A 24,810-nucleotide genomic window follows, 5' to 3' on the forward strand; every position below is an offset into this window, starting at 1 on the left:
AGATTGGGTAGAGTTCATGACAAAATAGTTTTGGATTGCTGAACACAGCAAGGCAAAGGTTTGTAATGTCTTGATGAGCTAGTTGTTGTTCTTGATTACAAGCTATTTTAGTTGGGTCAGTCTTATCTTTTGGGAGCAAGTATTTCTTAGATTAAATAGCTAACTTATTTCTACTTGTTGTAAGTATTATTTAAACATGGGGACAGGAAAGTATGCCTGGTCCTGGTATTGTTTAATGTAGGGAGAGGGAATAACAACTTACATTAAAACTTAGTGACTTAAAATAATAAACATTTATTATCTCACAGTTTCTGAGGGCAAGGAATATGGGAGCGGCTGAGCTGGGTGGTCCTGACTTGGAATCTTTCATGAGATTGAAACCAGGATGTTTTCTGGGGTTACCAACAGTCATCTGAAAGATTTACTGGGGCTAGAGGACCCACTTTCAAGGTGGCTCACTCACATGGTTGGTGAAATAGTGGTGGTTGTTGGCAGGAAGGCCTAGTTCCTTGCCATGTGGGCCCCTCCATTGGGGCTGCTTGAGAATCTCAGTGGCATGGTGGCTGGCTTCCCCCTGAGCAAGTGATTTAAAAGAAAGCCAGGGAGAACCCACAATGTCTTTTATGACCCAACCTTAGAAGCTCCCTTTATCATTTCCAAGATATCTTATTGGTCATATAGTTCAGCCTTATTCAACTTCGGTGGTGACCATGCAAGAGAGTTAACATCAGGGGGTAAGAACCACAGGGAGAGGGAATTGTGTGGTTTCAGTCCTCAGTGGTTAAGTGGAGGGCAGTGGCGTAAAGGAGGTGCAGAGTTTCCTGGGTTTTAGAGCTGAGACACACTGTGGCAGGACTATATACATCAGGGAGTGGGAAACTCACTGGCTGACTCAGCCTTTCACCCATCTTCTTCTGGCATGCTGTTCCAGTTACCATTGATACTTAACAAATTACTCCAAAATTTAGTGGCTTCAAGAAACCATTATGTTCACAGACTCTATGCATTAGGAATTCAGACAGGGCACAGTAGGGGATGGCTTTTTTGTGCTCCAAAATATCTGGGCCCTCAGCTGGAAAGACTCAAAGCCTAGTGATAATAGCTGGTGGCTGGAGTTCTCTGTAGGTTCAGCCACTGACATGTCTGGTGCCTGGGCTGGGAAGACTCAGAACTTAGACTGTGGACTGCAGCACCTACATGTAGCTTCTCCACGTAGTTTGGGCTTCCTCATCACATGGTGGCCTCAGCATAGTGGGATTTCTTACATGGTGGTTCAGGCTTCACGTGTAATTGTTCCAGCAAACAAGGTGGAAGCTGCATGGGCTTTTATGACTCACCCTGGGGAGTCACCCAACATCACTACTGTACTTTATTGATTGAAGCAGTCACAAGCTTGCCTGGATTCAAGGGAAGAGAGTACAGATCCAGTCTCTCAATGGGGAGTTTCAGTGTCACACTATGAAAGAGCACGTGGGAGGGGCGATATTGTTACAGCCATTCTTGGAAAACACAGTCTGCTACACAGACCAGTTTCCCAAGGCTTTTGTCTTTGATGTGCGGTAGCAATGGGGGCTGGGGAAATTTGGGCCCAGGATACTTCACGTAAGCATTTTAGTTAGATGGAACTTGTTCATTTGTGATTATATGTCACTTGCCCAAGTCCGAGCTGAATGGGACACATGAGGAGGAACAGATGAACCCAGGAGAGGGGATCTTCACAGGGGCCCATGGGATAGTGTCCCAGAGGGTGGGGCTGAAGAGAGCTCTACTACTTGTTGACTGAGATCTCGTAATGTTAAGCAACTTAAGATTTTTGTGCCTTGTCTTTAAATTGGGAATAATAATCCCTGCCTTAGGATCATGGTGATGAGCAGGTTGGTAAAGTGTGCAGAGTTGTAGCAGGGTGCCTGGCACATAGTGGATGTTCAACAGATGGGAACTGTTATAATGATATCATATTTACTTCCCCACTTTTATCTAACCTGAGTTCAGTCATCTGTGGCACAGTATTAGTCATCCCTCAGTATCTGCAGGGGAGTGGTTCCAGGACCCCTGAGGATACCAAAATCTGAAGATGCTTAAGTTCCTTACATAAAATGGTGTAGTATTTATATATAACCTATATTTGCATATAGGCTACAGCAGGGTATACCTCCCCATCACTTTATTTATGTGGATTCAGCAGAGTGCTTGGTGCATGGCAAATTTAAGTTTTGCTTTTGGAACTTCCTAGATTTTTTAAAAATTTTTCAATCTGTGGTTGGTTGAATCTGTGGATGTTAAACCCACAGATACAAAGGTTCAACTGTATGTTGCTGGGTAACAAAGCACCCTAAAGTTAGTGGCTTAAAATAGCAAAAGTCTTTTTTCCCATTCTCCTGGTGTCTTTGGCACAGAAATTCTGAGCTTGGCTGGCTCAGCATATTGTAAGAGGATGCTGTCAGATATTGGCGGAGGCTGCATTCATCTGAAGGCTCAGCTGGGGCTGGAGGACACATTTCCAAGGTGGTTCATTCACATGGCTGGTAAATTGGTGCTGGCTGCTGGTTGGGGGCCTCAGTTCTCTCCACATGGACCCCCCCCACAGGGCTGCTTTATGCCCTCATGGCATGGTGGCTGACATCCCTAGAGAAGGTTTCTCCAGGAGGGCAGAATCTGGCAGTCTTGGTCCCTGTTGTATCCCCAGAGCCTGACTTAATGTCTGGTTCAGAGCATTCTGGGAGGGTTTGAAAGGCTGAAAGCTACCTTAGCTATTCTGCCCTAGTTGCTTTATATTTATCTGCAAGGTCTTTTCATGTCTCTGCATAGTTGGCAGTGGGCTCAAGGTTTTAAAGAGGATTCCAAGGTTGCAGGAAAGGAAAAATCAGAGAGAGATAGCTGCCAAGGCTCAGGACCCAGCTGCCCCTTCTTATTGGAAACTCTCTTTTCAGAGCTCGTCCTTGGGCTTCTGAGTGCATTCTCAAGGAGTTCATGTTCACAGAAACCTAAATAACTGTCCTAGAAGGCTGAGAGCTGTGCACATCCTGAGAGAGTCAAGAAAGTGCATGGGAAGAAGCACACATCCTGTTGAGGGTCGCCCAGGGGTCCAGTGTTTCATCTGGGCCAAAAAGGGCAAGTCAAAGTTGCTGTTCTGGTTAAGTAGCAGATACAAAGGCTCTGAGGTGGGTAAGTATGGAGCAGGTTCTGGGGCCTCTGAACAGGAGCCCTGGGCTGTGAGGGCAGGGTCAGATGAGTCTAGACACAGTGTTAAAGCCAAATCTCAGAGTAGTGCTGTAGTTGAGGCAGCCATGGGGAAAGAAGAGGGGCCCAGGGTAGAGAGAATGAAGTAAGGAGATTGCAGGGGTCTGGGCAAAAGCCACAGGAGTCTAAACCAAAGCTGTAGCCCTGGGAACAGGATGGAAGGAAAGGAGAGAGGCAGGTTCCAGAGATATTTAAATGTAAAATTGAACAGATTAGATGACCCATTTAGAAGGGGGGAAGTGGGGACGGTGGATGAAGGTTTTCCCTCTGACTAGAGGCAGTAATCCAGGGCTTAAGGTGCTTACTCAGTGTCCTGGGACTAGCAAGAGACCCAGAAAGCCTTGGGCCTGGCAGAGCTTGGGGCATGATATCATTCATGCAGGGGGTTCAGCTTGGGGTAAGGCTCCCACTACTGCTTATCTCCCAGGCAACCTACTCTGCTGAGAAACATATAGTTTTGACTGTCTAGATTTGCAGGTTACCAAGCACTTGCTCATATATCATTGTCTCGTATAACATCCCAGTCGGAATTGTTATTCCCATTTTACAGATGAAGCAACCTAGACTTCAAGGCCCAGAGAGGTGTGGCATCTTTTCTAAGGTCAAATAGATGGCAGAACCATGCCTGGTATGTAGTTGTCCTAACATACATCCTGCTTTTTCCTCTCACAGCTCCCTTAGCAGCTACTTATACTGAGTAAAGTTCATTAGTATTTGCAGAGTTCTTCCGACCTCTGTGAGGGGTGTAGGTGTGTTAGGTTTGGGTTAGGGCTACAAGTGTGTCTGGTTTTGGGGGCTGGGGGATTCTGATAGGAGTGTTGGAAGTGTGGCTATATGGTGGGTGGGAGTAGAGGTGCGAAAGACAGAGAGATCAGAGCCATTAATCAGAAAAGGGTCCTTGAAAGCAGGCTGATGTGGCTGGGGCCACCATTCAGGAAACCTATCAGAATGACAATGACCTTGAGCAAAGGCCCAGCAAGGTAAGTGTCAAGTTCACAAAGATAACAGGGTTCTTTGCTCCCTCCTTCTTCTGATGCCAGATGTTCAGGAACTTGACCCCCTTTCCTGGTTTTGTCTTGTTTATTGTCTCTTCCCCACCCCCACCCCATGTCCCTCTCTGCTGGTTCCGTTTTCCTGGAATGGGTGACCAGGGTAGTGCCAGGTCCCAGAAGGGAGCTATGGATTCCATCCCCTTAATACCTTCCCCAGCTCCCCTTGCAGCCAGAACACCTAAATGCTTTTTGTGACAAGCTCTCTAAATGATTGGAACTTTCTCCCAAATCAGCACTTTTTCATGCTACATTAGCATTTATTGGTTTGATATTTACATTTGGCAAAGGAGCACCCAGTCCCTGGGTCCCTGGGAGCACACACCATCAACTGAAACAGACTCTGATTGCCACTCACCCCCCTCCCCAACATCTGCCACCTGCCTTGTCCTTCCCTCACTCCTAGTTCATTTTTTAAAAGCTCAGAAGGGTTATCTTAGAAGACCAGAAGGTTGCTGGTATATAGGGGTCCTTCCCGGGAGAGAGAGTGGGGCTCCCAAAACAAAAGGCCTACAGGGACAATCTGAATTTGTATTGCAGTAACGGATATCCCCAACCGCTTCTTCAGTGGATTATAGACTCCTTGAGGGCAGGGATCTGTTTTCAGTTCTTTGAATTTTTCCATATTTCTCTCTAGGGCTAAGAACAAACTCTGCAAACCATAGGTCTGCCCTGGAATTAGTAGGAAGTCTGGCCCTGTCTCCCTCTGACAGCTGCAGTGGGAAAGGGTGGGTGAATTATCCAGGGAATTTGAGGGCAGTAGGGTCCATGGGGTAAGTTGGAAAGTTCTCCATTTTCCATTTTAAACATCCTTGCAGATTAGCTGAGGAGCCTAGCCTGCAAGGTTGTGGTGGTGGAAGGAAGCTGTGTGTAATGTCGTTACAACTCAGCAGACCCAGCTCCAAAAGTCAGAGCTGCTGGAGAACTGATGTGGGCCTTAGTTCCCTCTTTGGTAAAATTGGGATTATGACAGTTACTTCTCTCAAGGGCTGGTTGTAGGAATTAAAGGAGATCAGGCATGTAACAGGTTTAGGATGCCCTGCAGGGCCCAGGAGATAGGTTTAGAAGTACCTGGGATTTATTCAGACGTGTGTGGCCCCATGCCTTGAGGGAATGGAGCCCTGAGTGTAAATCTTAACTCCTCAAGGGGTTCCTGGTATATTTCAGTTGTGCCCTGTGGTTTTCAAAGGGCAGGCTCTCACATCAGCTCCAGAGACCCACTACTCAAAGTAGGGCCCATGAACCCTGCAGCAGCTATAGCAGCAGCAGCAGCAGCACCTGGGAGGCTGTTAGGAGGCAGACCCCTAGGTGAGTCATATGCACATTAAAGTTTGAGAAGCACTTCAGAAACCCCTTGTGGAATCTGCAAAGTGGAAATAACTGGTCACATTTTGAGGATGAGAAAACTTCCTCAGGGACTTGATGACTTCTTTTGCCTAAGCTCATGAACTATCTAGAGAGGGCTTGTGACTCCTCTGTGTCCTGGATGCTTTTCCCCACAGCAGCTATTCCTTGAAGGCTCAGCACACTTCCATGCAAGGTGGAGATGAGCATGGCCAGAGGCCAGGATCTCATCTGCAGCCCCATCTCCATGAAGGCAGCTGGCCACCTGCTGTCCAGGTACTGTGTGGCGCCCATCCTGAGAAGTGTGGAGTATTGGTTCATGTGCTTGAGTTGGGATGACAAGGAGACCAGAGAAAACTGTCATGTCAACAGACACAAGCATACCTTTGTTAAAGTTAAATTTTCAAAAGGTTAAAATACTTCACTCTCATGCAAATATAAAATGACCATGTGTCGAAGATTTGCTTTAACCATTCACTAATGAGGACAACTCTAAGATGTTAAAACCAGTTCCAATGAGGATGTGAGGAACTAGGTAAAATTTATAGACAACTTAATGAAAGAATGTTAGGGTGAGATAGCTAGGTTAGAAATTATTTGCATCTCTACGAGACAAAATCTGAAAGTTAACCAACCTCTGTCCCTACAGGATTGTCAAATAACCTAGTCAATAGGAAATTAATCAAAGGTGCTAGCCCAGCACTGTGCTCAATGAACACCCAATAATCTCTTTTGCCTATTTCCAGTTTTAGATAATTTTTTTCTGACACTCCTTCAGTTAGTCCTTGAGAATCCAGAAATATCTGTTGCCTGAGAATTACCTTCGAAACAGAATGTGGGTCTTGGAAGGAAAGGAGGAAAAAAAGGTGAACAAACCCATCTTCTACCAGATGAAGATTGTGCTTTCTTGTTCACCTTTCCTCTGTCCTGCAGAGTATGGCATATCTGTTTGTAGAGGTCATGAGTTGTCATTGTGTGGGAGAAAATGACAGTTCACATAAAGGAGACAAGGCAGCCTGATCCTGACTCCCATTCTATTTAACCTTGGCCACTGCACAGAGGGGGATGAGGTATCTGCAAACATATGCAGGCTTGTCCAAAATATTTCTCCCTCCTGCATAGTTCTTGCCAATATTGTTAATCTGTGGGTTGACTTCAGACCAAAATAAATCTCCCAGCCCTGGCCACCAGCTAGCTAATTTTACTTTGTAACTAGGGAATAGAAATTGCGGGCCCTCAGCCGACCATTCTGTGTTTATTTAGCTTTCTCTATGCTGCAGTTTAAAAATCACATTTGGCAAAGTAGACCCTCTGTGCATAAGAACAATAACTGAGAGAAACAACAGAGATGGATAGATTGAAAAAGGCAAGTTCTACCATCATCTGCCACATTTGTCTCTCTTCTTTGGATTTTGATCATCCCTGTCTTTTTCCATGATGTCTAGAGTTGTGGAATGTGCCCAAAAGCAGAAGGATGCACAGTCATTTGGGAGAGGGTTCTGTCATTCCTATCAGTCACTACCTAAGAGAATTTAACTGGGTTTTCCTTGACCAATCCTAGAGGGAGCAAATGGGTACAACTTTAACATGTCAGCTCTGGAAAGGACCTTGGAGGGCATCTAGTCCAGCCCCCTAGCTGAGAGGCAGAATTATATAGTGGCTAAGAGCACACATTTGGAGCCAGACACCCTCAATTTGAACCTGACTCCTCCACTTACTAACTTTGTAATCCTGGACAAGTTACTTACCTCTGCTTCAGTTTCCTCATCTGTAAAATAAGACTCACAGGATTGCAGTGGAGAGGAAATGAATAAACATGTATAAAGCATCAAGAGCAGCACAAAGCATATAATAAGCACTTGATAAAGAAATGAGGCTCAGGGAGGAGAAGCTACCTCCCTAAGGCCACTCAGGGAGTTGCCAAACTGAGTTGGACTCAACGAAAAAAAGAGCAAGGTTATTGCCTCTTGGAAATCCTAACTAATGACTGCTTTCTTTCCTTGTGTTACATCATTCCCACTCACCACTTGGAAAGAGCCCTAATGTGGGTCAGGATGGCACATTTTAGTCCAGGCGTGCCTCTGATAGTGGCCCTATGGGTCATTAGTTTGGGAATAGATGGTCTCTTGGGTCCCTATTGGTACTAACATCTTATAATTCAAAATTAAGTTCTGCACCCTCCATTCAAAGTCAAGTCTTTTTTCTCACAACACTCTTTTCACCGCCCCCCCCCCATTTCCCTCTGACATTTTGGCCAACTGTATTCCCCAGGTATCAACAGTTTCCTTTTGGCTCTCCCACTCTGTCCCTCTCCCTATTACTTTCTCCTCTCTTGCCCCCTGCTAAGGCAATCATGGACTTCAACTGCCCCACACCTGAGCCCTGCAGTTGCCATATTTAATTTGATTAGATATTTCAGTCTTGTAGGTGCCTTAAAAGTAGGGACTTGATCTATTCCTTAACCTGACCCACTTTCAGGACTTAGTAGCATGCACTTGGTAGAGTGGCTTATCCGTTATGGTTTGTTGACTGGCTCCAAAGTGAATTGTGATGTTGGATGAAATCTTATATTATCAAGGCTCCCTCTGGCACATTCAGTACAACTGTCATAGATATCCTGTGTTTGAGAGGAAGCCAGTATTATCAATTTCAAAGCCTATCAAAAAGGGTATTTTAGAATAATTAAAATTTCAAACTTGAAAATTTCAAACTGAGATGTAGGAATATGTTAGATACTTTCTCTGCCACATTCCTTTCTCCCCAACCCCCTCCATGTTCCTTCTCCTTAAACTACAAGCCTGAGTCAAATGTTATGTTGCTACTTTTTGGTGAAATGAGGCATTGCAGCCCAGCCCTACAAGACATTATAAATGCCTGGAGGAAAGTGAGTGGAAAATTAAGTGCTGGGAGATGAGACTGTAGAGTCAGATATGACCCAGATAAATATCTTTTGGATTAGGTTGATCCTAAGGGAAGGATGAGGGCTAACAGAATAGAGGAGTCTTGGAGGAGGAAAGACACTACTAAGTGCTCTAAGGGTTGCGGAGGAAAAGTAAATAGTTATTTGGGAATACTAACTTCTGTAATGCCTAATACTGCTACAGCATTTATAACAAGGCCTAGCATACCTAACTGGACTGACCACCAATGTAATCCTGCCTTTCTCAAATCTTTGTCCTTAGTCAAAATGGTTGGAGCCCAATTTAAAACTCTAAATTAAAGAGTAAGGAAAAAAGAGTTCTCACTATATAGTTGGGATGGGTTGCATTTTCAAAAGATGGCTGCAACAATATTTTACATGCTTTTCCACAGTGCGACGTGGTATTCCCCCATCAAGTACAAGGGTCTATTTCTCCACCCCCTTGAACCTTGGTGGGTCCTGTGACTGCTTTGATTGATAGAATGAAATAGAAGTGATGCTATGTGATTTTTCAGGATGAGGTCACAGAAAGCCCTGCAACTTCCACCTGGGCCTACTAGAATGCTCGCTTTTGGGATACTCCTTCCTGGAACCTAGCCACCATGCTGTTAGCAGCCCGAACTCCATGGAGAAGACACATATAAGGAACTCTAGTCGAAGCTCCAATTAAGTTCCCAGCCAGCAGCCAACATTAACTGCCAGCCCTGCATGTGTGCCATCTTGGGTGTCCAGCTCAGTTAAGTCTTCAGAGGACTCCAATCCTAGCCAACACCTGACTGCAACCACATGAGAGACTTGGAGTGAAAACCCACAAGCTGAGCCCAGTCAGCTCAGAACTGTGAGAGATAATAATAAATTGTACTAAAGTCACTAGCTTTGGGGGTACCATGTAGCAATAGATAACCAGGACAACAGCAACTTTGGTTAGATACATGAACCATAGGATGACACATAATTAGGTATATTATTATTATTATTTATTTATTATTTTTTCCATCCATCCCTCTATCCCTCCCCTTTGGCTACCATCAGCTTGTTCTCTGTATCTATGGATCTGTTTCTGTTTTGTTTTATTTGTTTTCATTTTGTTTTTTTAGGTTCTACATATATCTACATATAAATGAGATCATACAGTATTTATCTTTCTCTGTCTGACTTATTTCACTTAGCATGATGCTCTCTAGGTCCATCCATGTTGTTGCAAAATTAGGTATATTTTAAAAATCCTGCATTCAGCTTTAGGACAATGAGTTTCTAACATTGTAGAGCAATACAATTTCAGTTCACATCTGCTGCCTCTGATCAAAACACTATTTTGCACTTCCTGAGAGAGATCGAACACTTCCTGACAGGTGCCCCCTTGTGTCCTCATCTGTGTGACTGTGGAGTTCAGTGTCTCTCACATATTCTAGCACAGCACTTAGTGGCCTATTTGCAGGCCATGAGGGAAGAACTCATGTTCTTGTCTCCAGAAGGTTTCATGGGTGGGATTGTGCCATATATAGCAAAAACCGACCCACACATTTTCTTTTAATCAACTTTATTGATGTATAATTTACATGTAATAAATTACCCATTTTAAGTGTACGTACTGATGAGTTTCGACAAATGTAACCAATGTAACCACCACCCATATTACCACACTTCTCTGTAATTTGCATTCCTATATTTCACTTTTTTTTATTGAACTATTTTTCTGATTAATTTATAGAAATGCTTTGCTTATCATAGATGTTAACATTTTTTCTGTTATGTATCTGCAAAAATTTTGTGGTGTGACCAGCGGAATGGTCCAATGGTGACTCCAGGAACCCTTTTCTTATTGCCTGCTCTAGGCTGATGACCCTTGCCTTTCCTCTAGTGGGAGTGGCTGTGACTGAACCCAAGTTTGCATTGTGCTGAGGGCTCTTCTTCTTCCAGCATGCATGCTCCCAGTCTTGACTATTTATTCCCTTTATGTAAAGTTGCTCCAAGCTTATACAATTAAAAGGTAGTATATAGGGCAGGGAGAGGCAAGATCTCTCCCCTGGATCACAGTCTGCTGTGCATCCAGCATCCAGAGCTCCTGTTCCTCCCCATGGGTTGATGAGAGAGCAGGGTCCATGTGCCTTATCTTGCTGAGTATTTACTTGAAATATTTCCCAATTAAACCTGTACCTTATACCTCTTCCACATGGCATTGTGGTGTTTGCCTTCCCCTTCTTGTCTACATATTTTCTCCCAGTCTGTCATTTTTTCTTAGACATTATTTATGATGTCTGTTTTTCATACATGAGGTTTGACTTTTGCATAGTCAAATCTGTCCATCTTTTCTATGACTTCTGGGTTTTATGGTTTGCTTAGGAAAGCTTTCTTCATTCCAATGATATAAAAATTAGTTTGTGTTTTTTTTTCTAGTATTTCATAGGTTTTTAATGTTTGGCTCCTTATCTATCTGGAATGTACTTTTGTATGTGAGGTTGCCCACCTCCCAGGGGTAAACAGCAGAATTCCTTGGAGCTGTTCTCAGGGTATAATGTTACTATATTATATCAGTTATCTATTGCTACATAACAAATTACACCACTATTTAATGGCTTAAAACAAAAACAAACCTTTATTACCTTACAGTTTCTGAGTCAAGAATTCAGGGGCAGCTTAGCTGGGTAGTTCTGGTTCAGGGACTCTCATGAAGTTGTAGTCAAGATGTTGGCTGGGGCCACAGTCTTCTGAAGGATCCACTTCCAAGGTGGCTCACTTGCATGACTATTGGCAGTAGTCCTCTTTTCTTCACTGGCTATTATCAGGAGGCCTCAGCTCCTCACCATATGGACCTCTCCTTAGAGTGTCCTCACAGTATGGCAGCTGGCACACCCCAAATAGGTTGATCTAAGAATGAGTGGAACAGAAGCTACAATGTTTTTGATAATCTAGCCTCACGAGTCGCACTCCATCATTCTCGCAATGTCTTATTGGTCAGGGAAGGGATATACAAAGGTGTGAATGACATGAGGTGGGGCTCTTTGGAGGCTGTCTTGGAGGTGGGCTACCACATGCATTGTCTGGCCAACATTCTTGGCTCTGTGGTACCTGTCCTTGTGGATGAGGGTCCTTTAGGTTCAAAGTGTAACCAAGAAAATAAAAAGCTATCAAAGTAAGACAACTACTCTAAATGTCTGAAAAGGAAACTGTAATTCTGGCTATGAACGTATGGGCCCCAAAGACTCTTATTTAATTTTGCTGTTTTAGAAGCCAGGAGAAAGACAAACTTTTCAAAGTGAATCAAATTGAGTGATGGGGGGTTGGCCAAGACTAGATCCCAGGATTTCTGATATAAACTCCATAACCTTCTCTGCTACCCTGTGAACACTCACTAGTCTTTGTTAGTTATATTGGTTAAAGTCCACTCAAGAAAACAGGAACTACCTTAGGTATTTTGAGCAGATGGAGTTTAATGCACAAAATTATTTACACATGTGAGGGGAAAACTGAGAGGCCAAACAAGAGAAGGTGAGGCAACCCAGAGATAAGCAAATGCAGGAAGCCTCTATCTCCTCTAAAGCTGGAGGGATGTAGGGAAAAGCCAGGTCACTGAAGCCCAGAAGTGGGGTTGGCAGGCAGAAGCCAGAGCTGTGGTGATCCTGTCCTCTGGGATCTGCAGCCACAGAGGAGCTCCAGCTGCTGAGTAGAACAGAGAAGGAGAAGGATAAATCCCTTGCCTTCTCCTTTCCTCCTGACCTCCATTCTCCTTCCAGTGCCTCCCATGGACTCCAGGAAAACATGCAGACAAAACAGAGCAGAGAAGGGGAAGGAGCAGGCATCTGAAGGCACCAGGCCTGGGACTGGCACGCTACTGTTGGGCATGTGGCAGATATTATTTTCCAAAATTGGCTACAACAATATACCTGGTCCTATATGTTTTTCTGGAACCATGACACTCTCACATCAGGTAAATTTTGAGTCTCTCTCCATCCTGGGTGGAACTTTGCAATTGTCTTCATGAATAGAATAGGATGGAAGTGTTGTTAAATGACTGCTGAGAGAGTAATTAAAGGCCATACAGCTCCCACCTGGCTGGCTTTTGCTCTTCGGATCCCTTCCTTAGAACCCAGCCACCATGCTATGAGCAAGTGGAGAGCCCACCTGGACAGACTCATGGGGAGAGAAACTGAGGCCCCAGCTGATGACCAGCATTATCCTCCAGCCTCCCAGATTCCAAGACTTCTAGCTGAGGTTCCAGATACCATGGATCAGTCAAGCTGTCCCCTGTCTGAACTTCTAACCTGCAGAATCTGTGAGCATAATTATTTTATTTTATTTTTTGCCACTACATCTTGGGAAAATTTTTTGCATGGCTACTGTAACTGGGACAGCTGGGGAGAGAGGCAGGAGGGGTTTGAGTGGATGTTTGGGGTTCAGGGCAATATCAGCCTCCTCTCAAATCTTCTCTTTTGGGGTAGAATCCCAACCAATAATTGGAATTGGTTTGAGAACACATGGAAGCTGATCCCACTCTTCTGAAAATTCTTAAAACCGTGTTTCTGGACCTATTCCCTCAAAGAATTCCTAATTTGTTTTACACATATTTATTGAGTGCCTAAACTGTGCTAGGCAATTATTTTATTTGAAAATAAAACAGGCCTGGTGCCTAACTTCAGGCAGAATGCAAATTACCTTATAAGTAAATATATAATTACAAATCAGGATAAATCTCTGAAGGAAAAATATTGGATGCCAAGAGAGTATAATAGAGGATCCGGATATTGTTTGGGGTGTTGGTGAAGCCTCTCTCAGAATCAATCTCTCTCTCTCTCTCTCTCTCTCTCTCTCTCTCTCTCTCTCTCTCTCCCCTTTGCATGCCTAAACTTACTTACTCTTCAAAGCCATGAAATGTTTTATAACACATTTTAAAAATTAGCAAAATAAGATTTTTCACTGAAAATGATGGTTAGACATGCATATATATATTAAAAAATGTGTATTCACAAGAAACCAGAAACCATTGGGAGTTTTTGCCAGGAGACACATGAAAACTAGGGACTGCATGCCTGAAACAGTGCCTACATGTGCCAACACACTGAATTTGTCATAGAGTTTTAGGGGAATGACTCTTAGTTTCCAGGAGCCAGAGACCCCAGGCTGGCTGGTCGGGTGTGCCCATTGTCTCCAGAAGCCCAAGCACAATGGAGTTGGCTTCAGGTAAAGAGGGCATGGGGGAAGATTAAGGGAGATAAGGAAGCTACACCTGGGAATCCTGGAGAAGTGAGAACTGGGTTGCAAGCTTGGGGCAAGATTAAAGAGCGGGTCAGATCCCTGTCACAGGGGCCACCACGCTGTGCCCCAAGTCTGTCAGTCACTGCACAGAAAGATGGGCCAAAATTGTTACTTCCTGTAGGCCATTGGGGAAAGTGGCAGGTCTGAGACCATTCCCAAGGCTCTCAGATTTTCTTTCACTAGAGAAGGGGGGCTTCCTTTGGAGCTGGGACTTGGGTCTGTCTTTCCATGGGGCCATCCTGCCTGTGGTGGCATCTGGTTCTTCGGCACTAACTGCACACACAGCTTCTTCCAGTTGCAGTTCCCCATGGGATTGAGAGTGACATTGATAGGTTACACTACCTTCTCCATCATGAGCATCATTTTTGCCACTGCTGCTGCCTATATCTGCACAGCCTGGCCCCCAGAAGGTGCTCATGAAATGTCCTTTGCAGGGACTCTTAATGACCAGGATGGTTGTCAAACAACACAGAGCCAGACCTCAAATGGAGCCACAGCCCTGCTTCATGATACTGTGAGAGATACCCAGTGACCCCAGAGCAGACAGGAAGATATGGGTGGAGGGCTTTAGGCCATGATTGCCTTGATGGTATTGCTTGGGTCTACCTTCTGGGCCTTGCTCCTGGCTCACTCTGTCTGGGTCTGCTCCCTACTCTGATTATTCCCTCCCGAAGATATGGAGACCAGCTTTACTAATGGGTGATCATCATGGACACATATGCCCCTAACTTTATTGGGGTCTAGGACAACATTATACACAGAGGCCCAGATATCACATCTCTAAATTCTCAAAAATGAAAATCAGGCTTACCAGCCATAACATAAAGTATGTTGATGACTATAACTTCACAGTGATATAAAAGGCTAGGTATGAATTCATAATTCTTGGATTCCTGAGTTCCCCACTGGAGCACAGCTGGCTCCTGGCCCACATTGGCCCTTTATTTTTCCACCTGTGGGGCTTGGTCCCACACTGGAAGGGGCCTGGTGTGCACACATGCTCATCCTCCAGCCCATATGGTCCAGCTCTGTCTTACCACTCCCCATGTTCCCTTTGTAAACAGTCAGTCACCTCTTGGCTACCTAGGGCTGTGAACCAATGGTTATATGCATTGTTGGGAGGGTAGACAAGAGGAAGATGTCTGGGCAGTCCCTGGTAGTGGGCTTAGGGTTATTTGGCAGGCAATTCTGGGGTCCCAGAATCCAAGAGTGTGTCCAGAAGGGGAGAACAGGCTTCAGGTGGGTGTCCCTTTGGTCCTGTGGACTCTTTTTCCTGGGGTAAGGGTATGGATAGAGCAGTGTTCTCTAGAGCATGGGACCCAGGCCAGGGGCCTTGATTTCCCAGCTCCAAAGTACTTCTTGTCTCAGAGGGCAGACTAAGACTTGTTCAATAGAGTGCTTCTGTATCCTTTGAGCTATCACTCATTTTCTTCTTCTTCATCTTATACAGCTGCTTAGAAACCTTCGTTTAGGCTATTTATCAACCTGGCACCCATTCTTTCAAGGGCGATGTTCAAAATATTTCAATACCATATAGTCTAGGCAATAACTAATCAGAGTTGATGCCTGCCCAGTACTGAAGGATACTTCTGGAAGTTCTATACTGGACTGGGCATTGACCCTTCTGTTGTTGGGTCACGGAGAGGTTAAGGAGGGGTCAGGGCCTCAAAGATAAATACTGGGGGCCGGCTTGGGGAAGGCAACTTTTATCATCAATATAGAGGTACTTCAATGTTTTAACAACAGTGCTGCTGTACCCGTGAATATCAATTCTGTATTCTTGCCTTCTTCCTTGGATTTTATTAGGGGCAGCAGTTTACTCAGTCTACATCTCCAGCTTTGCTTGAAGCTTAGAGGTGGCTCATACTACATAAGAGCAAGTCTTAGTAGGGGCTCATTTAGCTGGGAGGAATCTTCTTTGCCCCTTGCCTTTCTCCTTCTTCCTAACCTGTCCTACCTGGATTGATGATGGCTGGAGCTCCAGCAGCCATTTTGTGACCTTGAGGATGGATGCCCTATGATAAAGAAAGCAAAGCAGAAATATGGAAGGAACCTGGGGCCCTGATAACTGTAGAGCTGCCATACCAGCCCCAGACTGCCCACCACTAGACTCTTTTTATGAGAGTTTTACGAGTTTTATAAACTTCAAATTCACGTAAACCTCTATAGTTAGGTCTCTGTTATTAGCATCTGAATTTGATTACTAACTCATTTCAGTTCCAGTCTTCAATACCCATGTCTCCTCAGGGTGGGTTCAAGATCAGAATGTGGAGGACAAAGGAATCTTCATTTGGCATGTGCCTTCCATAGAGTATGTTTTGTTAGCTAATCATTAAAACCATTCTAGCTATTAGTGTTACCTTCCTTATTTTGACAGGTGAGAAAACTGGTCTGAGAGGTTATGTGGCTTGACCAGTGGCAGAACAAAGGCCAAGGCCTGGGTCTTGCAGACTCTGGAGCCCACACCTGCTTCACCACTTCTCAGTCAGTGCAGGCAGAGAGAGTGTTCAGGACGTCCTCAAAGGCTGGGTATCATTGGCTCGCCTTTGCAGATCCTCACTGGCACCCAGGCAGGCATCTGCTTTTCCAGAAAGGAGGAGTATGTGTGTGTCAGAAAGGAGCCTTAAAAAACCTCCTGTCTTTCACCATTGTTACTTTCTAGAGAAAACCCCAGAAAACCTCAGTAGGGTTATTGGCCAGAGGGTGGGGAAGAGCTGTGAGGCAGTACTAGGCGGCCTTCTGCCCTCAAAGATCAGGGGATTGAAAATCTCTGGGCAGAGGGGAAGCATAGAGGGAGCCATCTCTGAGAGGGAGGCATCCAAGGTGCCTAAGAAGGTGCTAGAGCTTCACAGACTTGGAGGTCACAGTGTCTTTTGAACAAACACTTGTTCTCCTGAAGCCTGAAAGCACAGGTTTCCCCTGACCTCTGAGGGCAGCTGCAGCAGAAGAACCATTTTCTGAGGCAACTTTATTGACTCAAAAGTCACTATGTGGATGCTAGTGGAGGCCTAGCACCTGCAGGCTGGTCCTCATCCTTTCTTGGATCTCTCAACTTGACTCACTTTTATTCCTAGTACATTCGAAGGGGAGGGAGAACTGTCTAGAAGTCTGGAGCTCTTGCCTTCTTGTAGATATCCTTGAGTTTTACATTATGTGTTTTTCTCTTTAGGGGCCAGGGGCCTCATTCTTCCTTCCCCCCATCTGCCTCGAGACTTGCAGAGGTGAAGCGTAGCCTCTGACATCCCAGATAGAGCCTGCCTTAGCAAAATGGCTTCCTGAGCACTGGAGAAAGAGCAAGCAAATTCAAGATAGGAGCAGAGGCTGCTGGCTCAGTGGGCCTCCCCTGGCCGTCTCTGATAGCCCCTCCCTGTCCCTGGCTCCCCTTGGAAAACATGACCCACCAGGCCCTCCTGACAAGCCCCCATCGCACCGCCCCTTTCACAGGCTCCCAAGCGGAGGAGATGGAAAGCAGACCCTTCTGAATGTTTAACTTCAGCTGGGATGATAATAGCTTTCCCATGGATGCAATGTATCCTTTCTCTGTGTCCTTCAGGGATCCCAAAACTCCATACGGTTCTCATTTGCAGCTCGTTCCTGAGGAGGCCTCATTTCCTCGCCACACACCCCTGATGTGGTCAGGGTCTCCCTCCCACAGCCCGAGTAGGGTGGGGGTGGGGGCTTCCTTGAGCTTTTCTCTAATGTTAACCTCCCTTTTGCTTACTCTGGTCTCCTTAGATCCCTCTCTTGGCCTCTGCCCTTCCCCTCATCCCTGCCCCCCAACACCTCAGGCCTTTCAGTTCCTGCTGTCTGAGCCAAGGGTTATGGTCAGGGCTGGGCTGTTCCTTAGGCAGAAGTGGTCTTTCTAAAGGCTTTTCCCACTCAGCCCAGTAGGCATGTTGAATGAGTCCGGGGGTCACCATTAGCACTGTATCCTATGTGAATGGCGCCTCCCAGAGTTATAAGGTAAAAGAAAAGACCCTAACCCCCTCTTGCCAGTCAGCTTTGCTTCTCAATCTCTTTCCATCACACACCTCTTATAACTTTGATCTCTCAGGAAGCCCAGGGGAATTGAGAAGAGGAAAGAAAATAACAATAGGCTCATATTTGCATAAAACTATATTTTTGTTGCTGTTGTTATTTTAAGGCTTTCACATTCCTGGTGTCTCTCAAGCTTCAAAATCTCCCTGTGGAGGTCTGGGACAGGGGTTTGTTATCAGCATTTGAGAAGATAGATGAGGAAAAGGACCCAGGACATTGAAATGACAAGCCTGTATGATAGCTCCGGATTTGGGCGGGAGGAGAAGAAACCAAGGGCGAGTAGGCTGTGGGCTCTGTAGTGAGGCATGTGGACCGTGGAGCCTGTCTGCCTGGGTAGAAGTGTCCCGCTCCACCATTTGCAGATTGGGTAACCTTGTGTGAATCACTTACCCTCTCTGTGCCTCAGTTTCCTCATCTTAAACTAGAGATTATAGCAATATTGCTATGGGTTTATAAAGGAAAAGTGTGAAGAACAGTCCCAAGCACATAGTGTTATGCTCACTGCTATTGTTATTAGATGTGGGAGAGACAAATGAAAGGCCACTGAGAACTTGGCTTCTCTCCCCCTTTGGCCCACCTGTGTCTACAACACACACTTAGAGATTTTCGAAGATAAGTAAGATGCTCTTACCTCTGCATCAGACTGCCACTTCAGGTCTGGCCACCACTTATGTTTTCAAGATCTAGTTTTGAGGTCACAGCCCAGTGGTTTCTATCTTCTTCTCCCTGTTGGCAGTTCTCTGAGGCCTGGTTAGCTAGGTCCAACTGGGGCTCAAGGATCCCAGGACTGCCTGCCTTCTTAGTTGACCAAGGTCTCCAGTACCCACAGAGAAGCAAATTGTTGGAGTGGCCTTTAGGAGCCTGGGAGGAGTCCAGAACCCCTGCTTGCCCTCAAAGGCTGGTCCTTCCTGTGGTTCTTTTGTCTCAGGCTGTGCTCACAATAAATAGATAGGATTAGGAGATCAAAGCACTTTCCGCAGGTTTGGCCTGAAGGGATCCTTTGCTTCCTTCAATGCACCCCTCATCTCTCCTTCCACCGGTGGACTCCTCTCAACTCAGAAATCTCCCCCTGCTTTCATTCTTGTTCTTATCAAGCTGCTGCCTCAGCGCTCCACACTAGGCCAGGCAAGTCTTGCCTGTTGAGGAGGAGCTGGGTTTTCCCCTCCAGGTTGGTGACTAAATCACCAGTTGGAAGTTGAAGCCAGCACGCTGCAGCAGGTCTGTGAAACCCAAACAGTTTCATTTTGAGCCTCAGTTGCAAAACCTGAAATCTTGATATGCTTGTAAATGATGGGTGGATGAATCATGATTGCCTCTCAGGATATCTAATTAGATGCGAGTTCTGCATGGTAGCCAGAACTTGGCCCAGTGAAGGGAGATATCATTATAAATATTCTTTCTTTTTCCTTTGAAAAAGGCAGAAATTCCTGTAAGTGTGGAGAACTTGTGGGATTTTCCTTAAAACTTGAGAGATAGCTTCAACAAATTGTATTGTGAGTGCTCGAAATGCACCTTTTGCCACTTATGGACTCTTCCTCAGGCCATTCTGGCTGCTAGGCCCCCAAACTAGAAGAGAGGTGTGTGTTGAGGAGGTGAGGCCTCTGGGCATATTTCAAGACAAGGCCACTGTGGTCAGATTTTCCTGTCACCAACACAGGTCATGGGAGCCTTTGCTGACCTGCTCCTGGAGCATTCATCTGTCCCTCAGTTGTGAGCCCTGCTCTGGGAGTTGATGATGTGCAGGGCAACTGGGTGCCTGTGAGGGGTGAACTTCCTTGTCAAATGAAAACAGTTATAGGGGATATAGAAAAGCATTTCTGGGGCAATTTCCAGGGAGGAGAAAGATCCCTGCCGTGAGCTTCCCTGGGGTGGGGGCAGACAAACTGGGGACTCTGGCTGCTTTTGTGCTTTTACTTCCAGGAGGACCAGCTTTGGGGAAGCTGCTTTTTCTAGTCCAAGAGGGATTGACAATTTAGGTTTGTTTATTCAACAAAGATTGAATGAATGACTGCCATGTGCCAGAGCTGTTCTAGGTACTGGGAATAGATAAATGAAATGGACAAAAGATTCCACCTCTCATAGAGTTTACATTTTAGAAATGGGAGAACAAAAACAATAAACATAATAAGTGAAACAATGATCTCATCTCCTAATAAGAAGTGCTATGGCAAAATGTAAAAAGAGAGGAGAAGGGGGAATATGAAATTGGGGTGGTGGCTGAATTTAATAAGGTAGTGAAGGGGAACAGAATATGACACCCCAAAATATGCCTCAGTGGCATAAATATTATTTTAAGCTGATCATTTGCAAGAAATAGCAGACACAGGAGAATCTCTGAAAATGAAGTAGAAGTTATCCTTCTAAAAGAGACATTTATATTTATAGGGGAATCCCCATTTGTATGGGTATCTCTCTATATATACTAGGAAGAGAAGAATGACTCGAAATCTTTAGAAACTTTTATCAGTGGAGAAGGCAATGACTTCTGCGTTACGACCTTACCCTTGTTTCCTGTGCTTTTCCTGGTCATCTCCCATAACTGCCTCCTCCCACCCCCAACATCTTTTGTTTTCTTAAGGTGGTAACTTGACCTATTTTGACAAGTTACTCAGATTTCTAGGGGCTCTCCCATGTGTACAGTAGGTATACATGTTATTAAACTTCTGTTTGTTTCTCTCCTGTTAATCTGTCTTTTATTACAGGGGGAGTCTCAGCAAAAAACCTAGAAGGGTAGAGGAAAAATTATTTGTCTTCCCCTACAGTGGTCAGAGAAGCCTCATCAAGAAGGTGACATTGGAACAAAGGCTGAAAGGAGATGAAAGAGTAAGTTGGGTTATATTATCTGGGGAAAGGGAATTCCAGCCAGAGGGAACAGCCAGTGCAAAAATCCTGAGGTATGATCATCTGGAGTGTTCCAGGAATAGCAAGGATGCTAGTGTGGTGGGGGCAGAGGGAGGGAGTAATAAGAGATTAAGACCGAGATGTGAGGGGTGGGAGAGAGTCTTGTACTCTCTTGGAGGCCGTTGTCAGTACCTTGACTTTGAGTAAAATGGGGAGCTATTGCAGGGTTTTGAGCAAAGGAGTGACAAGATCTGACTTCATATAAGTGGTGCAAACCAAAATTAATTTTAGACCGTAATAAAGAATAAAAGGTATTTATTAGAGTAAAATGAGCCGCAGCCTGGGAGACAAAGATTTAGGTAGCAACCTAAATTGTGCTTCACTGAAACAAAGCGGAGCTGCCTTTTATAGAGAAAGTTCTTACTCAGGTTCCCATTAGGTCTGTTTTATGTAAATGAGGTCTCCAAATTTCTGCAATTCTGATTGGTCCAAATTTCATGGTCCTGATTGGTCAGCATTATGCATCCTGGTTGGTAAGTATGGTGCAGTTCTGACTGGATGGGGCAGGTCTCAGTCCATGGGCTGAAAGATGAAACCAGGACCTCCCTTATAATAATTGACTCAGATGTAAAGAATCAGAGCATAGTGTGGGAAGCCCAGTTCAGTTTGAGGTTCTTCATGGTAAACAGAGTACGTGAGGAGTCCCTTTCAGCAAATGGCCACTAGGCTCTTGTTATTTATAAAATTTGGGCTTTCGATTGACCATGGAAATTCATCTCAGCAGATAAGGTCTTTTTCGGGGTTTGCATCAAATGAATCTTTCTTCTTGGGGTTCACAGTGGAATCACATAGTATTTACCTCTTTGTGCATGACTTCTTTCACTTAATATAATGTCTTCAAGGTTCATCCATATTGTAGCATGTATCAGAATTTTATTCCTTTTTAAGACTGAATAATATTCCATTGTATGGATACACTACATTTTGTTTATGGACATTTGGATGGCTTCCACTTTTCGGCTGTTGTGAATAAAGCTGTCATAAACACTGGTGTGCAAATATCTGAGTCTCTGCTTTAAATTCTTTGGGTTTTATATCTAGGAGTGAAATTGCTGGGTCATATGATAACTGTATTTTTTACTTGAGGAATCACTATACCATTTTCCATAGTTGCTGTACCATTTTACATTCTCTCTGACAATACATAGGAATCTCTTTTAAAGACACTTTGGTACAGTTCTTCACACAAGCTGGTGATGTGGAGATGGGATGAAGACCCACCCCACCCCCAACGCACGCTCCCATGGAGGGATTATGGTAGGGTCAAGTGAGGACATACCCAAACTTACAGAGAAGGCTTGATGACAGTTGATGGGAACTTTTTGGTGTCTGAATATTCAGCTCATTCTACCACAGCTTTATCACTTCAGCTGGACCATGTCATAGTGCTGAACAGCTAGGACATAGGTTTGAGTCCTGCCTTTACTGTGGCTGCGTGACCTCAGACAAAGGACTTCCCCTTCCTAGGCCTCAGTTTCCTGCTCTGTATGAAAAAAGAGGAGCGTAATAGAGTGGGGTAGGCATGTAATGAGGTAATGTGAGTCCAGTGATTTCCGGAGGGCTTGGCAGATAGTACATGTTCAATCAGTGGGTGCCATTGTCACTATAATCCATTCCTGGGTATTTGTTTAATGCTAACCTCTAGGTGATAACTTAAACACCTAAAGTCAAAGGTAAGAGCTTACTTTGATACCCATTACTGTTCTAGGATTTGGGGATGGAAGGTTGTGGTGGATACTGTGATACGCCACTCAAATTCAAGAAAGAACTTGTTGTCCCAGTTTTGGGGACGCTTTTAGGGGCACTCTCTGGCTGTCTGCACCTTTAGGAGTTGCCTCAGCTAAAGAGAGTGTCTCAGTCAAAGTCGTGACCTTCTGAATGCACAGTGACCTTTAAATATGGGAGTATAAAGGCCTAGTTACTAGCCCCACTTGTGGACAATTCTGTCGTAGGCTGAATAATGCTCCCTGACCCCCAAGAAGTCTACATCTTGGTTCTCAGAACCTGTGAATATGTTTGTCATCTTATATGGCACAAGGGACTTTGCAGATGTTATTAAATTAAGGATCCCGAGATGGGAAGGTTAGCCTTGATTGTCTGGTCTGGGTGGGCAGGAAATTAGAGTCACGAAAGGATATGTGACAACAGAAGCAGAGGTTAGAGTGATGTGACTGCTGGCTCTGAAGATGGAGGAAGAGGCCAAGAGTCAAGGAATATAGGCAGCCTCTGGAAGCAAGAAAAAACAAGGAAATGGATTCTCCCTTGAAGTCTGCAATGGGAATGCAGTCCTGCCGACACCTTGCTTTTAGATTTCTGACCTCTAGAACTGTAAGAGAACAAACGTGTGGTGTAAGACAGTAAGTTTTTGGTAATTTGCTCTAGCACAAGAGGGAACTAGTACAACTCTTAAGGTGGGGCCAGCTGCAGAGCTCCTTGGGGGTGGGGGTGGAGCCTTCTTCCCCTCAATCCAGCTCTCCACTTTCCTTTCTGGTGGGGTTGATGCCTAATTAACATCCTGCACTTTAAATTTCATCTCAGAGTCTGCTTCCTGGGAAACTCAACCTGCCACACTTGATATATATAGCTTTATTATGGACAATTTCAAACAAACATAAAAGTAGTGAAAATAATATAATGATCTCACGTGATCCCATTGCCCAGCTGGGACAATTGCCAACTTGTGGCCAACTTCTTTGCTTTGTATGGAAATGGTAGTTTAAAGGGAGAAGCTCTGGAGATCCTCACAGTCTAGTGGGGAGTTCAGATGGTACAGACATCTCTGAGGCTAAGAGAATGCCAGGCAGCAGTCCCCACATCAGCAAGTATGTAGCTGGGGCACAGAGAAGGCAGCCTTGGAGAAAGGCAGGAAAGGGATAACCTGCCCAGAGCTGACAAGGAAGGCCATGTCAGGAAGGGGTGGATTCTAGGGGAGAGTCACATGCAAGGCCAATCTCATTTAAAGGGTCCTGAGTCTGAGGCAGGAGGCAGAAGGTGGCAGGAGGCAGATGAGTGGCAAGGGACAGTGATGGGTATCACTCGTATAGAGTAGACCATCATCTGCCTTTGTGTTTTCATTCCATTGTATTTCTAATCTATTGTTTTTTTAAATAGGCCTCCACCTGCTTCTACATGACTATTAATAATAACAATGCTAGCTGCCAGGTGCTGGGCTAAGCACTTGATACAGGTTATCTTACGAATCCTTCCAACAACCATAGGAGGCAAGCACTATTGTTATCACCATTCCACTGAGACTCAGTGGAGTAAGGCCACTTGGCTAAGGTCCCATGGATGGTGTATTAGTTACCTAGGGCTGCTGTAACACATGACTACAAACTGGGTGGCTTACAACAATAGAAATAGATTCTCTCACAGTTCCGAAGGCCAGCAGTCTGAAATCAAGGTGTTGGCAGGCCTGTGCTCCCTCTGAAGGCTCTAGAGGAGGATCTTTCCTTGCATCTCTCCCTTTCTGGTAGCCCCAGGCATCCCTTGGCTTGTGGCTGCATCACTTCAGTGTCTGCTTCCATCTTCACATGGCCTTCTTTCTTCTCTGTGTGTCTCTTCTCTGTGTGTCTCTTATAATGACACTTGTCATTAGATCCAGGGTCCATTTAGATAATTCAGGATGATCTCATCTCAAGATCCCTAACTTAAATACATCTGCAAAGACCATTTTTTTCTAAGTAAACTCACATTCCCAAAGGTTAGGATGTAGACAACGTTTTTTTGGAGGCCACCATTCAACTCACTACAAATCGGAAGAGAGGGACCAGAGATATGAACCTAAGAAAAAGCATCTGCTGTCCCTGGAGTGTGATCCAACCTTGCCAAGAAGAACGGGACCAGTAGAAACTGCCTTGTGCTGGTTTTAGAATGTGGCCACAAGTTATTTGACATTCTTTCCATAGAAAGCTGGTGTCTCTGCCCCTCTCTTCCAATCTGGATGGGCTTGTGGCTCACTTGTCACTAAAAGAATGTGGCAAAGTGATGCTGTGTGGCTTCTAATGGTGTGTCAGAAAAAGTGACACAACATCTGCGTTTTTACAGAAACATTTACCTTTGGAG

This window comes from Rousettus aegyptiacus, unplaced genomic scaffold, assembly GCF_014176215.1.
Source record: "Rousettus aegyptiacus isolate mRouAeg1 unplaced genomic scaffold, mRouAeg1.p scaffold_m13_p_9, whole genome shotgun sequence".
In the NCBI taxonomy this organism is placed as follows: domain Eukaryota; kingdom Metazoa; phylum Chordata; class Mammalia; order Chiroptera; family Pteropodidae; genus Rousettus; species Rousettus aegyptiacus.